Raw genomic sequence first — 20,240 nt, forward strand, 5'->3', positions numbered from 1 at the left:
ATTCCTGCACTATTAAGATTACCTGTGTTTTAAATAGGGATGTGGGCCAGGCGCGATGGCTCAAACCTATAATCCCAGCACTTTGGGAGGCCAAGGCGGGCGGATCACCTGAGGTTAGGAGTTTGACACCAGCCTGCCCAACATGGTGAAACCCTGTCTCTACTAAAGATACAAAAATTAGTCGGGCGTAGTGGCGAGCGCCAGTAATCCTAGTTACTCCGGAGGCTGAGGCAGGATAATCGCGAAGAGGTTGCAGTAAACGACAGTAAACCGAGATTGCGCCACTGCACTCCAGCCTGGGCAGCAGCGAGTGAGACTCCGTCTACAAAAAAAAAAAAAAAAGATGTGTTCACAAATGCTAATTTTTAAATAGAAAAAAAAAATTGCTGATTTTCCCCAAATAAAAACAACAATAAAAAGCAACTGGCTAAAATTACTTTTAAAAATGTGAAGGAATCACATTATACCTTTGCTTAAATGTTATTAGTTTATGTTTGTGGTGTTTTAGGAAGTCTAAGCTTCTTTAACAGAAAACAGTCTTTTACAAAAGTATCTAATCCTATTCTAGTGTTGGTTGCTAGGAGAACATTTGATGCAAATTAATCAGTAAACATCTAGCAGCCAGCTACCTGAGGAGAAGGGAAGTGGGAGAGACTTAGAAGCTGGCCAGCAGGGAAACTGCTGATGGGAAAATGACTGTCAAGGGTTTTTTACACATACCAGCGGCATCACACTGGGATTCAATTTTTTTTTCTCTCTATCATTCCTGTAGGTAAGGAGGAGAAAAGAAAGAAGGAAAAATTGGAAAGATAAATGGGGTCTTTCCAGTGAAGGTGAGCTTGATTTTTGTCTGTTGAACTTTGGCAAGACAGCAAGGGTTGGATTAATTAATGATTAATAACAAGTAAAAATTAGTGAGAATGGAGCAGGGTACCTAATACTACCTAGATATTTGTATTTAAATTTTGTTGTGCATCATATATCCTATTTGAAAATAATGTTTTCATAATCAACCAAAACAACAAAACAGTTTAGGTGTAAGCAACAGTCTTCCTTGCCCTAAAATGTCATCTAGGAGTAGATTCTAAGATGTTGTAGGAAGACTTAAGGATACATTCCTGGCCATTTTAAAATTAAAATTATGCTTCAAATGTCAATAAAATGAGAATATAATTGCTTTTGTAAATTTTAGTGGAATTTTGGGGTACTCAAAAAAGGATTTAGGTCATTGGTCTCACATCTATGGAAGCAAAGTGTCAGTCCTGGTAGAGCCGGAGAACTTTGCAGAACAGGAAACAGTTATGTTGGTTTGCTGGACCTGGGGTCTTCCTTAATTCCTAATTTAAGTCCTTTCAAACAGTTTTTTTTTTTTTTTAACTAGTGCGGAAAATTAAAAGGTGGAATTCAGTTTATAGAATATTACTTTGTAATGAATTTAGGAGGACACAAATACTTTATGTTTAGACATAAATACAGTTGTCTCTTCAGATCTGTGTGCAATGTGTCCATGGATTCAACCAACCCTGAATCAAAAATATTTGGGAAAAAAAAGAATAACTGCATCTGTACTGAACATATACAGACTTTTTTCTTGTTATTATTCCTTAAACAATATAGCATTACTATTTACATAGCATTTATATTGCATTAGGTATCATAAGTAATCTAGAGATGATTCAAAGGAACAGAAAGATCTGCATAGGTTACATGCAAATCTGATACCATTTTAGATAAAGGACTTGAGTATCCGAGGATTTTTGTATCCACAAGGGTTTCTGGAACCAATCTCCCACAAATACCGATAGATGACAATGTCTATGAAAATACATAAACACAGAAATATCCTATAAAGTACAAGAGAAATAAAAGAATAAAAATGGTTTTTAATTGTACAAAAACCCATTTAAATGTTTTTTAAAAAGAGGACAAAATTTGGTGTGGTTAGGGAGTTTATTATTTTTGTGTTGAAAATAAATGTTTTTAACTTTCCTTTAATAAGGAAGTTAGGTTTATTTATATAGCTTATCTTTTAAGTGGGTTTACTTACTCATATTTCAGTTACAAAATGTATTTCAATTTTAATTCAAAGTGAGAAGTAATGAGTTCTCTTAAGAATTCTGCCATATGTGATGTTTGATCTAAGTCCTAAGATATTGACTAAAGATTACTTATTTTCTTTATTTTTGTATAAAATGGTAATTTCTTCAATAAGTTTAATTTTATGCTGTATTTAAAAATTAACTGGCAATAACTTATGTAAAATATAGTCTCATTTCCTTTCAGTATTTTTTAAGTAAGGCTCAGGAGAAATAAATAAATCTACTAATATGTAGACCACAGAACTATATAACCAATATGGGTGCTAGGGGCTAAGAAGATCAAAGTGAGATATTAGGCCCCTGACCTCAAGGAGATTACCATTTGGCTTTACAGTTAAAATTAAAACAAACACATGAAACAGTTAGTGAAAATGTTACCTTTTTGGTACAGAGCATGCTTTAGAGGAGTTTGGAAACAAGAGTGTTTGGAAGCTTCTATAGAAACCACTCTATTGAGGGGAGGAACTGAATGGTTGCTGAAAAATGAGGAGACATTGTAAACAGCTGTGTTGCCTTAAAGTTATAATATGTTTTATAATTCAGTATTAAGGAAGCAACTGATACCAACTAATTTGCCTTTGGATGTTGCAAATGATATTCAGCTTATCCATTTCACCATGGTATGTTAACACAGAAAATATTCACACATAGATAGCTCTACATAAGAAAAATTAACTAGATAATGATTCTATATGGTTAATAATAATATAATTATTATATATTAAAATATATTAATTTTATATGTAGCAAGGTCTAGAGTTGTGAAAATGCTATCTGTAAAGACACAGTTTGTAATAAAAGATAATTTAATTAAGGGGTTTTAAAATCACCCTCTATTAAGTTGCTGTTTACCTAAATTGATTATTTTCTTCAAAATAAACAATGCTATATTATTTTCAGACAGCTGTATGAAAAGTTACAGAGAATGGAAAAAGCATAACATCTAAGTAAAAAATAAAACAGAAATATTGAACTAAATTATTCAATATCAATATATTAATTTCCTGAATATACAATGGATCTGCACATACAATACAAGTGGACTATTGCTTTTACCTCTTCTTTTTCTAAGGAAAATGTAGACCACTTTGGTGCACTAAATTGTCTTATATTTAATCATATGGCCCATATTGAGTAGTTATAATTTGGCTATAATAATAAATTATTATATAAAAATTGCCCATTTAAATGTTTATAATAACCATATAAAGCTCATCTTTACTTTAGTGCAGACTTCTCTCCCATATGCTGGTTTACCTCATAGGCATTGACAAATCTTTTTAAACCTGAACTCCCCTGTGAGAGCTTTTTAAACCTGAACACACTGTGAGACCACAGTGTGTCTCACAGTGGTCAGTAAGATCACATTTTATCCAGGTTTTCAAGACAGACTCTCGGGCATCAGGTTTAACTATCATCTCCAAGGCATTTGATATCCAACTTCTATTGCATATATTCTTTGTGCTCTTCCTATCAAGACTGTGATGGTTAATTTTATGTGTCAACTTGATTGAGCCATGAGGCAGACTGACATTTGGTCAAACATTATTCTGAGTGTGTCTGTGAGAGTGTTTCTGGATGAGATTAACATCTGAGTTGGTAGACTGAGTAAAAGAGATTGTCCTCCCTAATGTGGGCAGGTCGATTCAATCAGCAGGAAACCTGAACAGAACAAAATAGCTTGCCCACCCTCAAGTAACTTGGAATTCCTCCTGCCTTTCTTAGCTGTGACATTGTTCTTTTACCTGCATTTAGACTTGAATGGAAGCATCCATTCATCCTGTGTTTTTAGCCTCCAGGCCTCCAGACTGGAACTTACACCACTGATTCTTCTGAATCTCAGGCCTTTGGACTTGGACTGGAACTAAACCATCAGCTCTTCTTGTTCTACCACTTGCAGACTGTATGTCTTGGGACATGCCAGCCTCTGTAATCACGTGAGCCAATTCCTTTTAATAAATATCTTTATATATGCATCCTATTGGTTCTATTTCTCTGGATAAATCTAATACAAAATCTTTGGCAATTCTGGATTTTGTAATAATCTCTTAATTGCTCTCTAGTTTTATGCCCTTCCCATGCATCCTCTACACACCTGTAACAGTTATATCTCTTGAATGCAAAACTCTTTAGGTCTTTCCCTTGCTTAAAATTCCTCCTTGGCACCTCATCCATTTTAGGATAAAACACAACTGCTAACTTATCAAACAAAGTACCTTAATGATTTAGACCAAACTTGTTGGCCCTAGGTTTTTCCTTCCTTCTAGCAAAACTGAAAAAGTTCTAGTTTCCTGAACCAAGCTTCCTTGAGGCCCCGTATATTTGCACTACTCACTTTACCTATAAGGTTATTTCTCCTATTCTCCCATTGTCCACTTGTCTAACCCCTATTCTTCCTTAACACTTGGTTTGTGTTTTATTTTGACCTAGAAGCCACCGTTTAGTTTCTTCTTCTTCCTTCTTTTAAATTTCCTCTTACAGTATGGTTGTAACAGTTGATTTTTCACATCTATATTTCAAACAAAATGATAAAATCCCTGAGGAGGGGAATCATATAAAATAATTTTACTAAGTGCTTAGCAGAGGGCATATAGTAGGTATTCACTAAAGCTCTGCTGAATACGTGAATAAATGAACCTTATTAATATCAATTAAATTTACTTTAAAAAACATGGTTTCATATTTAAAACATTAAAAGTTTATTTCAGAAATTTATTTAATTATGAATTATTAACTTCTATTTTTAATATTCTTTATTTATCCTGCTAGATCAACCCTACTCTGTGCCTCCAGAGACTGACATTTTTTAATTTAATTAAGAGGACCTCTTGCCCTCTGGACTGAGATGGATTTCAACCAATAGGTGTAGACAAAAGATTAGAAAGTAGAAGTTGAGGGAGGTTGGGGTTTTATTCCCATAGCACCTTCCCTGCCAAGCCATGGGCTGGCAGTAGACACAATCCTCTTTTAGGCTATCTGTTACTCCCTGGGTTCTAATACTTGCTTCCTCCCTTTGCCCATCAGTCCTGGTGTGGCAACAACTCCGCACTATTATCCTGGGAAGACTTTCTTTCTTTCTTTCTTTTTTGAGATGGAGTTTCGCTCTTGTGCCCAGGCCGGAGTGCAATGGCACAGTCTCAGCTCACTGCAACCTCCGCCTCCTGGGTTCCAGTGATTCTTCTGCCTCAGCCTCCGGAGTAGCTGGGATTACAGGCAGCCGCCACCACGCCCGGCTAATTTTTTTTTTTTTTTGTATTTTAGTAAAGACAGGGTTTCACCATGTTGGCCAGGCTGGTCTTGAATTACTGACCTCAGGTGATCCACCCTCCTCAGCCTCCCAAAGTGCTGGGATGACAGGCATCAACCACCGCGCCCAGCCGACTTTACTTTCTATTGCTAGTTTCATTTAAGTGGTCCACACTTTGGTAAAAATCACTTCTTAAGTTTTCTCGAGTACCCTGTTGGACAATGACACCAGCCTCTTGCCAAGACTATGACTAATGCAATATAGAGTCTTCCCCCACAGTGTGACTTAATTTAATAATCCAACATGATACCCAGTAACTTTACCATTGAGGTCATATGTTGGGCTCATCAAACATATTAAATGTGTCAATAATTCTACAATAGGCCAAGCCATATAATCACAGGAAATCTAGTATCTTTTTAAGAGACTAAAAGCTTTAAAGTGCTTTTCATTTGAAAAGATGGTTTAAATTAATTATCTAATTTGATTATCTCACTTATAAATAGTTTACTGGACAAACAGTAGAAATGCTGAAAATATACAGTTTTAAAAAGCTCATTTCAATTTTGTTAAAAATTTTAAAAATAATTTAAATTAAAATGTGTTCTTACTACAAATAATCCAATGTTTTCATCAATGCTACTTAGGAATATAATATTACCCCAACTCAGTTGTCAGTAAAAATGACAATTACAGTGCTTGGTGCCTACATGATTCCCTGGTGGTACCTTAGGGAGCTGAGTGTCTCAAGGCAGCCAGTGCATCTTGTAGCACCACTGGATGTGCTCCACTCACACTCTTTTGCCCAATGTAAAACTAAATGTAAAACAGAAAAATGACATTCCCTTTAGTGTTAGAAGCAGTATGTATAAGCCTACGTAGTGCAAAAAGTGTTTTCAGATGTGTTCTGTAGATACTGCATTTCAGTCTCTGCCACGTGGGAGTGCTTCTAGAGCTTTTCATTGTCTTTTCCAGAAGGAAAGCACTAAATGCCACCTTTTTTTCTGCACAGTTGTTATGCTTCTCAGTGTCTAATTCCCAGGAAACTGCAGAAACAGTAGCAGTATCTGTCCCATGATATAGTTTGGTGGGACAGAATTTATTCTGCCCTTTTGCCATTTTGATAACAGATATAAATATAATATATATGCAGGATTTTAAAAGGGTGTAGGAGATGGATACATTTTTATGATTTGTCTCTATTGACAATGAAGAAATTTTGTTTCTCGGAAATTCATGCAAACTACTGCAGTCTTGAAAGTTCTCAGATTCTAGAGGTCAAATAATCTTATACATTTTAGGTAAAAGGGCTGATTAGGTTGCTCCTGAGAGCTACTATTCCTGAAAGCAACATTTAGAAGGTTTAAAATTCAAGATGCTTCTTGCAGAAACAATTGAGTTTTCTGAGAGCTTCTTCAGCCTCATGTTATGCAGGTAGAGTGCACTTGAAGAATACCCCTGAACAGATTCCTTCATAGTGGTTTTTTTTGTTTTGTTTTTTTTTTTAAATACAGTGCCTGTATATATCTGGTAGGATACTCAAAAGACACTCCTTTTAAGTATGTCATTTAAATTTGATAAAACTACACAAAGAGATTGGTCTCAGGACTGTATTGATGTACATAGCACTTTTGTTATATAACTAGTACTATGTCCATATTAAAGTAATAGAACAGAGATGGCAGAAACAGAAAGGGAATTTAATGCATAAGCTCTGTACCTTGTTAACTTCACGTATAAATTGAAACTCTGTAGTGTCCTGAAAAGTCTCAGATGCAAATTCAAGTTTAATAACTGAATTTTCCCCCAGGCCCTGTTAATTTCACAAGGAAAAATTGCGGAATACATTAGACAACTGTATACACACAGTGACAATTTTTACAAGTATATGAGCAATTCCATTCTTATTGTAATTTAAACAACCTATTAATTAGCTAATGAAAGTATATTATTGACAATGGATTCTATCTCCTGTAATCAGACTCAAACTGGAAGTGTCTCAAGGGAGAGTGAGGCATGGAGGAAGAATTCAAAGAGTGTTTCAGGTTAGTAACAGTCAGAGGTGATTTTTAAGTGTTTACTGCACCTCCTTCTAACACATACACACAAAGTACTTATCAGAATGGTTACCCATCTAGTCAGACTGGCTGCCAGCAAGTCTCAGTACATTTGGCTCATTATTGGTTCTGCTATCAATGGGTATCTCTTCCTCAAAAGAAAAACTTAAATAAATAGCATTTAAATATTATCAGAAGATAGGAAGGGAAAAGTTTATTTTCACATCAAATCATGCACAGTTCCTGGATGCTGACATCTACTCTTTATTACATCAGACATCCATTGGTAAAGGTTTCATCCAATGGGTCTATTCATCATCGTCCTTTGGTGAAAGTGTTTCTGTAATCCTCATTGTAGGCTGCTCTTAACAGACCTTTCATCACCCTCTATGTTTGGCCCATCGATTGCCTAGTCTAGTACCATGCCATAGTCTATAAAACTCTTTAGAAATGATTTTTTTGACAAAGAGAAGTATGGGAATTTCACTCCAAATGTGGTTGGGTAATACAGTGCAAAGTCCTATAGCAATAAAAAGTCAGTTGGTTTCAGATTGTCTTACAGAATCTAACCTAGAGTAAGTGATTAGTTTGTTGAATGGAGGCATCATCTGTGGAAAACCAGAGTGTGCTAGACAGCCTTTGATTCTTTTCTAAGAGAAACTCACTATTTAAGATGTTTTCTTTAAGACTTCGTTGACTAGACTAGAAACACGTATGCCTCACTACTCAGGGCAAATTCTTTCTAGCCTAAGTGTCTTGCCACCTCTCCTTAGAAGTGGGTGGATTGCTCTTTCCAAATCTTTGCTTTTGATATAAGAAGCAATGGAGATAAGAAATCAAAAATAAACATTAGAAATATACCTAAATGTAAAACAAAAACTAAATACCCAAATAAGAGACAAAAGCTCCCTCAGCTATGAGATATGACTCTATTTTCTGGAGCTTACAAGAGAACTAGTTTCATTTAGCATTTCAGTATGTTTATTCACTTTTAAAAATTATGTCATCCTTGCAGAGAATTTGTGTGATAATGTCTGTTTTAACATCATGCAACCGATAGTTCACAGTTCACAAAATTTCTAGAATGGAGATCAGTAATTTTTGTCTGTAAAGAGCCAGGTAGAATATCTTTTGAGCATTGTGGGACAGAGAGTATTTGTGGCAACTACTGAGTATTGCCTTTGTAGTCTAAGAGTAGCCAATATGAAAAAGAATGACAATATGCAAAAGAATGGGTGTAGCTGTGTTCCAATAAACTATACTTTATAAACACAGACTGTAGGCCAGATTTATTTTGGACGTCATTGTTTGCAGACCCAGAATCTAGAATGTGACATGAAGTCTGGCCTTAGAGACAGAATTCACTATCCTTTGCCTGCTAAATTTCAGCCAGAAATAATGCTCCCTTTCTGGAATTCACTTCTCAAATGAATATATAAACAAAATTCAGTGATACAAAGTGATGTTGTTTTCTTACATTCCAACCTGACAGCTCCCATGGGTGGAAGGGGGAAAGGGAAATTTATTACTGTTTTAATATTTAGCTTCTTCATAATATTATATAAGAAACACATTTATGGTATAAAGTGGTGTGGTTAACTAGGAAGACAAGCATGTAATTGTCATACTGAAATGAACAGAAGTAGCTAGATATTTTTATTTAGTAGTTACACCCATTAAGTAGATCAGTGGTGTAGGACAGATGCAGCATTGGATAGATCCCACTCCAGTAGAATAAAAGGGATTTTTTAAACTGTACATTACACAGTGTCACATTATATGAAGTTATTGCTACATCAGGTGACACAGAAGAAACTGATATTACATGACCTGATGCAAATTCAAATGGAAAATTTGGAGCATACAAATGGATTAAACACCCTTGAAAATCAGGTAGAGTACAATTCCAGAGGATTTCAGGTCATTCAGAAATGCTATTACCTCCCAGCTAAGAAATGTCGACTGTTTTGTTAGTGATCACACTGAAGCATGAAATTGGGGAGGAAGACTGTTAATGGGTCAGTTAAGGTAAGAATTCCGAAATATTATTTTAAGGTGGAATGTTGTGACAAATATGTGGCAAAATGTAAAATTACCTCTCAGAAAAATATGTCTTTATTTTCAGTCATTGTTTATAGTATGGAAAATGTATTTTGACTGGAAAATCCCACTTGAAAAGTTCTTACCCTAAAAAACTCACAGACCTTATCAGAGTAGGTCTATCACTGTCCTTACACACTACCACTTTCTTCTTGGAAAACAACTTATATACCATATAAAATGTATACTTTTTTCTAAAAATAGCATTTTATAGTGCTTTAGAAAGAGGTTTTCTTTTTCCTTTATATTATAAAACTACTTATGAACATATAATAGAGAGATGAGTTAACAAATGTGTTAAAGCTGGAGTTTGCAAACACAAGTTAGCCAATAAAGGTTTCCTATCTGGTAAACTCTACTGATGAAATAAAAAGTCTTAACTGTAATAGATAGTTGCCAATCAGATGAATTAAACTTTAAAAAAATATAGGTTTTAAATACATAATGTCAGATTACTTAACTGAAACTACTTTCTTTAATTTCCTTTAAGAAAAGTATTGCTTGATTTTTCTCCTCTCTTCAGTTTTGTGTGTGTGTGCGTGTGTGTGTGTAAATCAAGGAATTATTATTCGATTTTTAAAATGAAGCCAATAATAATTGAAGATTTATTAGTTGGTGCATGTTATATTGATACGGGAATGCTGGCAAGGGAAGAGCATGGTTCCTTTAAATGATACGGAATGGGGGAAGGGAAGTACTGGAGAGAAAGGTGGGGGCCTGGCTAGGGCTCCACCCCCAGGGACCTAGGTGAGCACAGGCATTTCCTGCCCAAATGTATTTCCCAAGACCACCCGGATCTGCCACGCCCTCATCCGGGGCCTATAAAAACGCGAGACGCTGGTGTGCCGACACACAGGTGGCCATACCTCCAGAGAAGCACTTCAGCAGTGGAAGACTCAAGCGGCTGGTCCTCCAGAGGACCTCGAGAGGAGCATGTTGGCAGAAAAACACACCGACAGACATCTGCACGCCGGCAGGCCATTGATTGAGGGGACTAGGCGGAGTTTGGCCGGGGCAGTTGGAGGAGAGCCGGGGCCACCTGGCGGCCCAATTCCAGGGGAAAATCGTCTGCCTCTGGCTCCTCCATCAGCTGAGAGCTACTTCCACTCAATAAAACTTTGTACTCTTTCTCCAATCCCGCATGTGATCCGATTCTTCCGGTACACCAAGGCAAGAACCCGGGATACAGAAAGCCCTCTGTCCTTGCGACAAGGTAGAGGTTCTAATTGAGCGGACTTACACAAGACACCTATAGACGGCAAATTAAAAGAGCACCCTGTAACACACGCCCACTGGGGCTTCAGGAGCTGTAAACGTTCACCCCTAGACACTGCCGTGGAGTCAAGAGCCCCACAGCCTGCCCATCTCTATGCTCCCCTAGAAGTTTGAGCAGCGGGGCACTGAAGAAGCAAGCCACACCCACATCGCACGCCCTGCGAGGGGGATGACGGAACCTTTCCCGTTTCAGTATGACCATAGGTATTTAAATGGTTTTTAATCAAAGATATTTACTGTGGGAAATTAGAACCATCCAAATCTTTAAACGTAATGCATAGGAAATAGATGGTGAAAATATTGGTAGAAAGTTATAAAATCTTTACTACTAAAATTTAAATGATTTATTGTGAGAAATGCATTTAACAACAGATTACATGGCTGCTTTCTTCATTACTACATTTGTAGCACTTATTACCTGTGCTTTGTGTTATCAATAGTAAGTGGCCATACTTTTCACTTTGAGGGCACAGAGTGTTTTTTCACCTTTTTAATCCTAACTACTGCCCATTCATCTAAACACCAAAGTCTCTTGGCCAGTGTCCTTTCCGACGTCATAGATGCAAAATAAATGTATTTTTGAATGAGTGAATGTAGTAAAGGAGGCATACCTGTGTATAATGCTCTCTCCAGAGATGATACCATGAAATTACTTTCTAAGGAGTACTTTTAGGTCTTTAATCATCAAATTCATTAACCTGCTAAGTAACACTACTCTAAAATAATGTAATCAGTGAGCCAGTTTAGCATACTTTAAATTTGTGCATAAAAACAATTATGGAATATCCCCATTTTTAATTCTTAATATACTTAAATAATTGGTTCTTTAGTTTTCACATTTATGTATTTCTCAGCTTGTTTAATACCGTATTTTTAAAATTTTTCTGTGCTATAATTCTTACATAAATTTCTTTTAAAAGCACATTATTAACAATTGCTACGACTTTGAAATGCATTTTTTTGGAAATGGGTATCTGTTATTCAAAATAATATTTGAAATATAGAGAGCCTTTATATTTCAAAATATTAACCTTTCACTGAATTGATTAAAAGCATATAATATGACTTTGAAGTATTTTGAAAACCTTGCTGCAGAAAATCAATTGAATTATTTTTTTGTTTGGTAATGTAAAACAGTTGCTTCAGTTTTCAAATACGAAGATTATTCTGTGCACTCTGCCAATGAATAGATTGAGTAGAAAACATAGGCTGTAGAGAGGAATCATTAATAAGAAAGAATCAAAAACAAAGGAAAGTAAGTGGGTTAATTATGGTAAATATGATTTAAGCATCTGTTTAGGCTATCAGGGAATACAAAAGGGAATTTGAGAGATATTAAAATTTAAACCCAAACTAACAAAATGCAAATAAGGACAGAATTTTTTTCACAGCATAATGAGCATTTATTAAATATTATTTTTATTTAAATGCAGAGAGATGGGCAGTAAGTAGCATTTACGTATTTTTTTCTTTTTCTTCTTTTTTTAAGATAAAATGAATTATCTTACCTAAACCCCTTATCGTGTCAGCTGCCACAATATCAAGCCACAAAAATGTGATCATAAAACCAAGGCACACAAGTTTAAAAACACAAGGTTGGAAAAAGTATTCAGGGCACAACATGAAGCATTTTCAGTATGTCTGTTCTACATTTTTAAGTATCATATTGCAGGAAATTTTTTTACGTTTTGCTCAATGTTATAAAATTATTTATAGTCATAGTATTTATGATGAGAGATTTTAACCTTTGAAGTTTCTACTCTTTAATTGGATTTAACATTTTCTTTGTGGTCAATTATCTGATTGATTTTCTTTTGTGTTCCATGGATGTATTAATATTTCATGGACATTCTTTTAATCTATTTAACTCATTTTATTTATTATATAATAAATTTATTCTGGGTACTTAAAATTTTTAAATTGATCTGTTTGATTCTCAAACATAGTCTTCCTAAGGGGCATATCTGATACTTCCTGCTCCCTGTAGAATTCTTGGGTGGCTTCAAACTACCAACAGAATAAAATCTAAATTTTCCTTCATGACAGAAAAAGGCCCCTTATCTCCCTCATTTCTTTCAGCTTTCCATTGTGCACCTATATCTAACATATTATCAGCTGATCCATAGTGAAAAATCCTATGTTTCCCAAACTTGGTCTGCTCCATCACACTGGTGGTGTTCCTTCACACCACTGTATCTTTCTACATTTTCCCTTTACCTGTAAGTATTTTCCCTAAGTATATCTGGCTAAATTAGAGTCATAATTCAAAATTCATTTTATTAATAATTTCTGGTACTTCTCCAATGTTTTTACTCTATTTCAATTGACAAACATTGTATATATTTATTATGTACAACATATTTTGAAATATATATATTTGTGGAATGGCTAAATTGAGCTAATTAACATATACATTACCTCACAGGTTTATCATTTTTTGGTAATAAGAACATTTAAAATTGACTCTGTTAGCAATTTGTAAGAATGCAATACATTATTATTAACCATGTTGCACAATAGATTTCTTGAACTTACTCCTCCGATCTACTTGAAATTTGGATGGATGGTATCCTTTTACCATCATCTCCCTAGCCCACCCTTCTTCCCTCCCCCTGGCCCCATGTAACCACCATTCTGCTCTCTGCTTCTGTGTGTTTGACTGTTTTAGATTCAACATATCAGTGAAATCATACAGTATTTGTCCTTCTATGCCTGGCTTATTTCACTTAATATAATGTCCTCCAGGCTCACCCATGTTGTTTCAAATGACAGGATTTTCTTTTTTTATAAGGTTGAATAGTATTCCATTGTGTGTGTGTGTGTGTGTGTGTGTGTATAATACAATGTGATATATATATATATAAAATACAATGTGATATATATATCACATCTTCTTTATCTGTTTGATAGATGTGAAAAGATATATCACATCTTTATCTATCTATCTGTGTATAAATATCACATTATCTGTTCATCCATTGCTGGACACTTAGGTTGATTTCATATCTTGGCTATTGTGAATAATGCTGCAATAAACAGAGTGCAGATACCTCTTCAACATGCTGAGCTCATTTCCTTTGGATATATACCAATCACTGGGGTTGCTGGATTGTATGTCAGTTCTACTTTTCATTTTCTGAGGAACCTCCACACAGTTTTCCATAATGACTGTACTAATTTAAATTTCCACCAATACTGTGTAAGAGTTCCCTTTTCTCCATATCCTCACCAACACTTATCTTTTGTCTTTCTGACAACAGCCATTCTAACTTGCATCTATTGGATGACTATTGATATTGAGCATTTTTCCCATATATTTGTTGTCTATTTGTATGTCTTCTTTTGAGAAATGTATATTCAGATCCTTTGCCATTTTTAAAATTGTGTTGTTTTCTTGCTAGTGAGTTAAGTTTTTTTTTATATATTTTGGATAGCAACAACTTATCAAATGTATAGTTTGCAAATATTTTACCCCATTCCGTAAGTTGTCTCTTCACTCCTGTTTCCTTGGCTGAACAGGGACTTTTTAGTTTGATGCAATCCCATTTATCAATTTTTACTATTGTTGCTGTGCTTTCAGGTTCACATATCCAAAAAAATCGTTACCTAGAACAATGCCATTGAGATTTTTTTCTCTTAGTTTTTCAGCTTCAGGTCTTATGTTTAAGTCTTTCATTCATTCTGAGTTGGTTTTGTATAAAGAGTCTAATTTCATTATTCTGATTGTGGATATTCATTAGTTTCAACACCATTTATTGAAGACATTGCCCTTACTCCCATTATGTGTTTTTGGCACTTGTATCAAAAATCAATTGACCATAAATGCAGGAATTTATTTTTGGGTTTTCAATGGCATAGGCATGCAGAAAATGAGCCAGGGCGGGAAACTAAAGAAAATGAAAGTACAGCATATGAAAAATGGTAGAACACAGCTAAAACAGTGTGGAGAGGGAAATTTATAGCACTAAACACATACATTCAAAAAGAGGAAAGGCCTCAAAGCAATAATTGGAGTTCCTATCTCAAGAACCTAAAAATAAAAACAAAATAAGCCCAAAGCAAGCAAAGGAAGGAAATCATACGTATAAGGCAGAAATCAATGAATTTGAAAACAGAAAAACAGTGACACAAAATGTTTTTTCTTTGATAGGATCAATAAAATCAACATAGCAAGACTGATATATAATGATAAAAAAGGAGGACATAGATTATTACTGTCAGAAATGAAACATGAGATATAACTACAGACCTTCACACATCATAAGGCTAATAAGGGAATAATAAAAATAACTTTACACAAATAAATTTGGCAACTTGGAATGGACCAATTTTTTTAAAAAAACAAAATCTACCATAACTTACCCAATATGAAATACAAAATTTGTATAGTTTTATAACTAATAATAATATTAAATTTTCAATTAAATACTTCCCTCAGTATAAATCTCCAGATGGTTTCATTGTAAAATTCTACCAAATTCCTTAAAGAAGAATTAACACTCATTTTACACTATCTCTTACAGAATATAGAAGAGAAAGGAAAACATTATGACTCCTTCCAAAAAGTGATTACTATCTGACTAGTATAAGAAGATAAAGGCAATACCAAAAAAAAAAAAAAAAAAAAAAAAAAAGAAAAAAGCTACGGGCCAACATCCCTCATGAAATACAGATGAAAACATGTTTAACAAAGGATTATCAAATAGAAATCAGGAATACATAAAACAATTTATATATCATGACCCAGAGATTTTATTCTAGTGGATTTATTTATTTTAGGAATTTATTCTAGTGATGGAAGACGGGTTTAAAATTTGATAATTACTTGCAAGCTAACACATTAACAGGCTCAGGAAAAAAACATTATCCTCTCAATTTATGCAAAAAATATTTAACAAAATTTTTACCGTTTTATGATTAAAAAAAAAACACTACGTAAACTAGGAATAGAGGAGAACACTCTAAACCTAATTATTAAGAGCATCTACAAAAACCCCGTAACTACCAAAAAAAAAAAAAAAAAAAAACCAAAAAAAACTAATTAAGAGAATCTACAAAACCATTTTACTGAATGGTGAAAGACTACTTTCTTCCTATGATTGGGATCAAGGCAAAGATAATCACTCTTTCCACTCTTACCACAGTACTTAACTTTTAGCTAGTGCAGTAAGGCAAGAAAAATAAATTGTCATATGTACAGAAACAAAGAAATAAAACTGTCCCTATTTTGCTGATGACCTGATGTTCTACATTAAAAAATCCCAAAGAATCTACCAAAAAAACAAAACAAAACAAAACAAAACATGTAACTCCTAGAACTAATAAGTAAGTTTAACAAAATGGCAGGATACAAAATAAATATACAAAATAAATTGTACGCGCTAGCAATGAACACATGAACACTGAAGTTAAAATACAGTATCATTTGCAAGCAGTCAAAAACAAACCCTGAAAATTTGAATTGTAAATCTAATAAATACAGATCTTGCAAAACACTGATAAGGAATTAAAGATCAAAATTAATAGAAGGACTTACTTTGTATGTGGATTGAAAGATTCTACATTTCCCATTAAAATGCAAACATGATTTTTGTAAATACAGACAAGAGTATTCCAAACTTCACATGGAAAAGCTTAGAAATTAGAATATCTAAATTATGAAAAAGTAAAATAGTGTGGGAAAAATCATTCTACCTGATTTAAAACTTATTATATAGCTGCAGTAATAAAGACCAAGTAGAGGACCCCACAATAATTCTCCACAAGCATTGCCAACTTATTTTTGACAAAGTTATAAAATCAATTCAACTGAAGAAGGATAGTTTTCTTTTCTTTTTTAGAAATGGGGCTGGAGCAATTGGCTATCCATGGGCAAAAATGAACTCCTACATAAGTCTCAGACCTTATACAAAAGTAACCTAAAATAGACCTTAGATTTAATGTCAATTGTAAAACTATAAAACCTTTAGAGAAAACATAGGGAAAAGTCTTGGATTTAGGGCTTAATGAGGAGTTGTTAGACGTGACACCAAAAGCATGATCTATAAAACAAAAAATAGATGAATTATACTTCATCAAAATTAAAAACTATTGCTCTGCGAAAGATGAAAAGACAATCACTGCTCTGCGAAAGATGAAAAGACAATCACTATCCTTGAGGGAAGTGCAAATTAAGACCTCAAAATGACAATATCAAAATCTGGTTAGGATGTGGAGAAATGGTCTCATACATTTCTGTGGGAATGTGAAATGGTACAGTCACTCTATAAGATTATTTGGCAGTTTCTTTTAAAAACTAAACATATCATTACCATACAATTCAAACATTGTACTTCTGAGCATTTATTGTAGAGAAATTAAAATTTATGTCCATAGAAAATCTAGACATGATTGTTCCTAGCAATTTACTTGTAATATCAAAACTGTAAATAACCAGAATGTCCCTCAGTAAGTGAATGTTTAGATAGTGGTTTATCTTTTCCTGAAATACCACTTAGCAATAAATACATACATCTTGGGTGAATCACAATATTGTTATGTTCAGTGAAAAAAGTTAATCTCAAGTGGTCATTTACTATATCATTTTATTCGTATAACTCTAAATGACAACACTACTATAGAGATGAAAAACAAAATAGTGGTCGCCAGGGATTACGAGTGATTAGATGGAGATGTTAGATGCAAGTATAAAGAGGTAGCACAAAGGAGACTTTTGTGTGAATGGAATAGTTCTTCAATGTGGTGGCATTACACAAATATATACATGTGATAAAATGAGATGGAAGTATGGATGTACATTGTACCAAGTCAGTTTTTCCTGGCTTTGATACTGTGCTGTGATTATTTAAATGGTAACCATTGGGAGAAACTGGATGAAAGACACATGAGACCTCTCTGAACTATCCTGGCAAATTCCTGTGAATCTATACTTATCTAAAAATAATTTTAAAGAGAATCATGTCCCACATAATATTCTGTAATACATATATAGCTGTCTAATGAGCATATGTATACTTTCTGAAGGAGAAGAAGAGAACACCAAATTTTTTTTGATGTGATAATGGTAACAAAATTTCCAAATTTGATAAAAATTCACAAATCCAATAAATTCAATGAAACCCAGGCTTAACCAATATGAAGAAAATTCTACTAAGGCACAGCACCATTAAATTGCTCAAAACTTGTGATAAAGATAAAACCTTTAAAGCAACCTAGGAAGAACAAAAATGAGGGTGGTGGCAAATATTTTGCTGGAAACAAGGCAAGTGAGAAGACAATCGAGCAATCTCTAAAATACTTGGGAGAAAAAATTGTCAATCTAGAATTGTATACTACTGAAACTACTTCAGAATGAAGGCAGAATACTTTTACAAAAATATAAAAGCTGAAAGAATGTATCCTCAGCAGATTCTCATTATAAGAAATGTAAAGCAAGTCCTGGCAGAAGGAAAATGGCACTAGATGGAAGTGTGGATTTATACTATGGAATGTAGAACATCAAAATGGAAATTATATTAGTAAATATTTTAAATTTATTTTATATTATATTAAATTTTTAAAATAAAAGCAATAACAATATAAAAATGTTCTTCACACAGCTCATAATGTGGTATACATAGTAGTCTTTCAAAGCAATTTAGCCAAATGAAAAAGTGAATGAAAATAAAATAAGAAAAATACCTTAAAAACAAATATTATTCATATCCATTACAGTTTACAAAAAAATATCATTTTTACTGACTTACCATCTTTAACTGCAAATACAAATTTATTTTCTGTAATTTTCATTTTTTGATAAGTATTGATGACTATTTCTTTTCTCTCCAACCCAAGTCATTATCAAAAGTCATAGTAGAGCTTTTCCTTGCTCAGATTATCTAAAATTTCAACCCTCACAATGCATATCTCTTTCTCTGCTTATTTGGTCCTTATTATTTATCACTGTTTAACATATTAAAATTTTACATATTTACCTTATTTGTATTTCCCGATAAATTTAAGCTCTATGAGTGCAGATATGTTTGTCTATTTTGTTCACCGTGGTATCAGTAGCCTTAACTGTGCCTAGGACACAGTAGACATTCCATCAAATATTTGTTAATTGTTTACTATCCAAAACAAACTCATGATTTTCTTCCCCTAAGTATGCTATCTCTAGTTGTGTTACTATATATTTTCTACAAGGTCACTTATCTTAGAAACATTTTTTCTTGAACTTTCTACTTTCAATTAAATCACAAAGTTTGGTCCATTTTTTCTTCCAATTATTTCTCAGTTCTTTGCCTTTTTCTACACCTACTTCCATTCTATTATAGAGAGAGTGTGCTATCTCGTCTCTGTCCCAGAATGTCCTCCCTTCAAATAGCCCCATCCATAGTGCTGTAATCATGAGATTTCTAACGTGCAATACTACTCCTGTCATTCCTTTTCTCAAAACCCTTCAAGAGCATCTCAAAGACTGTGGAATAAAGTATGAACTTCCCATCATCATTCATAAGGCCTTGCCTCCGTCTCTATCCTTATCTCCTTCTACTCTCTGCAAGTCCCTGCATAGAACATCTTGCTTTTTTACCTCTGGTCTTTCTAATGCAATAACCTTGCCTCAAATGGCCTCTCACTCTTCAGACTAAGCACAGAACTAACTTTGTGGGTTGGTCAAACCGTCTCCAGGGACTTTTTTTTTGTAATGCAACTATTGGTAAATAGGTAAATGTACCGATCTTTTCTAACAGACCGCACATTTCTGGAGAGCAGAAAGTACATTTTGCCTTTTTATCTAACACTTAACACAAAGTTGGCATAGGCAGGGGCACAGAACGGTTGAAAAAATATTCAATAACTGAATATTACCCTAAGTGACTTAGAATGTATGTTCACAGGGCACAGATGCTCTTTACATTACAAACTTCAGGAAAATGACTAATCAGAGTTTTAAAAAAATTAAATATTGTAAGCTGGGTGCTGTGGCTCACACCTGTAGCCCCAGCACTTTGGGAGGCTGAGATGGGTGGATCACTTGAGGCCAGGAGTTCAAGACCAGCCTGACCAATATGATGAAACCCCATCTCTACTAAAAATACAAAAATTAGCCAGGTGTGGTGGCACATGCCTGTAGTCCCAGCTACTTGGGAGGTTGAGACATGAGAATCGCTTGAACCCAGGAGCCAGCCAGAGGTTGCAGTAAGCAGAGATTGTGCCACTGCACTCCAACCTGGGTGACAGAGTGAGACTCTGTCTTGAAAAAAATTAAAACAAAATAAAATAAAAATACTGTTATGTTCAAATGACAGTTAAGTAAATCTCAGCATGAATGTTAAAATAGCTTTTTGAATAGTTTTTAGTGAGTTTTACATCTAGCAATTTCAACTTAATAACATTTACTTTTATGGTCTTCCTAAGTAACGCTATCAATTTCCAACTTTTGACCTTTAGTTTAAAGGAGTAGAAGGATGTGCCTTTGGT

At 34.2% G+C, this 20,240-nt stretch overlaps 1 long non-coding RNA gene across 2 annotated transcripts in view; it reads left to right on the forward strand.

Annotated features, from left to right (window-relative positions):
* The window catches only part of LOC134810342 (uncharacterized), a 446,369-nt gene that overhangs the window by 140,619 nt on the left and 285,510 nt on the right, over positions 1–20,240 (forward strand). The window contains exons 2-3 of one of the 2 annotated variants that reach the window (XR_010158116.1): positions 773–833; positions 3,892–3,978. This is a non-coding gene — a long non-coding RNA (uncharacterized LOC134810342). Of the gene's footprint in view, positions 1–772; positions 834–3,891; positions 3,979–20,240 lie in introns of those variants that run through there. The other variant, XR_010158115.1, reaches the window with a different exon arrangement.

Source organism: Pan troglodytes, chromosome 5 (genome assembly GCF_028858775.2).
Source record: "Pan troglodytes isolate AG18354 chromosome 5, NHGRI_mPanTro3-v2.0_pri, whole genome shotgun sequence".
NCBI lineage: Eukaryota > Metazoa > Chordata > Mammalia > Primates > Hominidae > Pan > Pan troglodytes.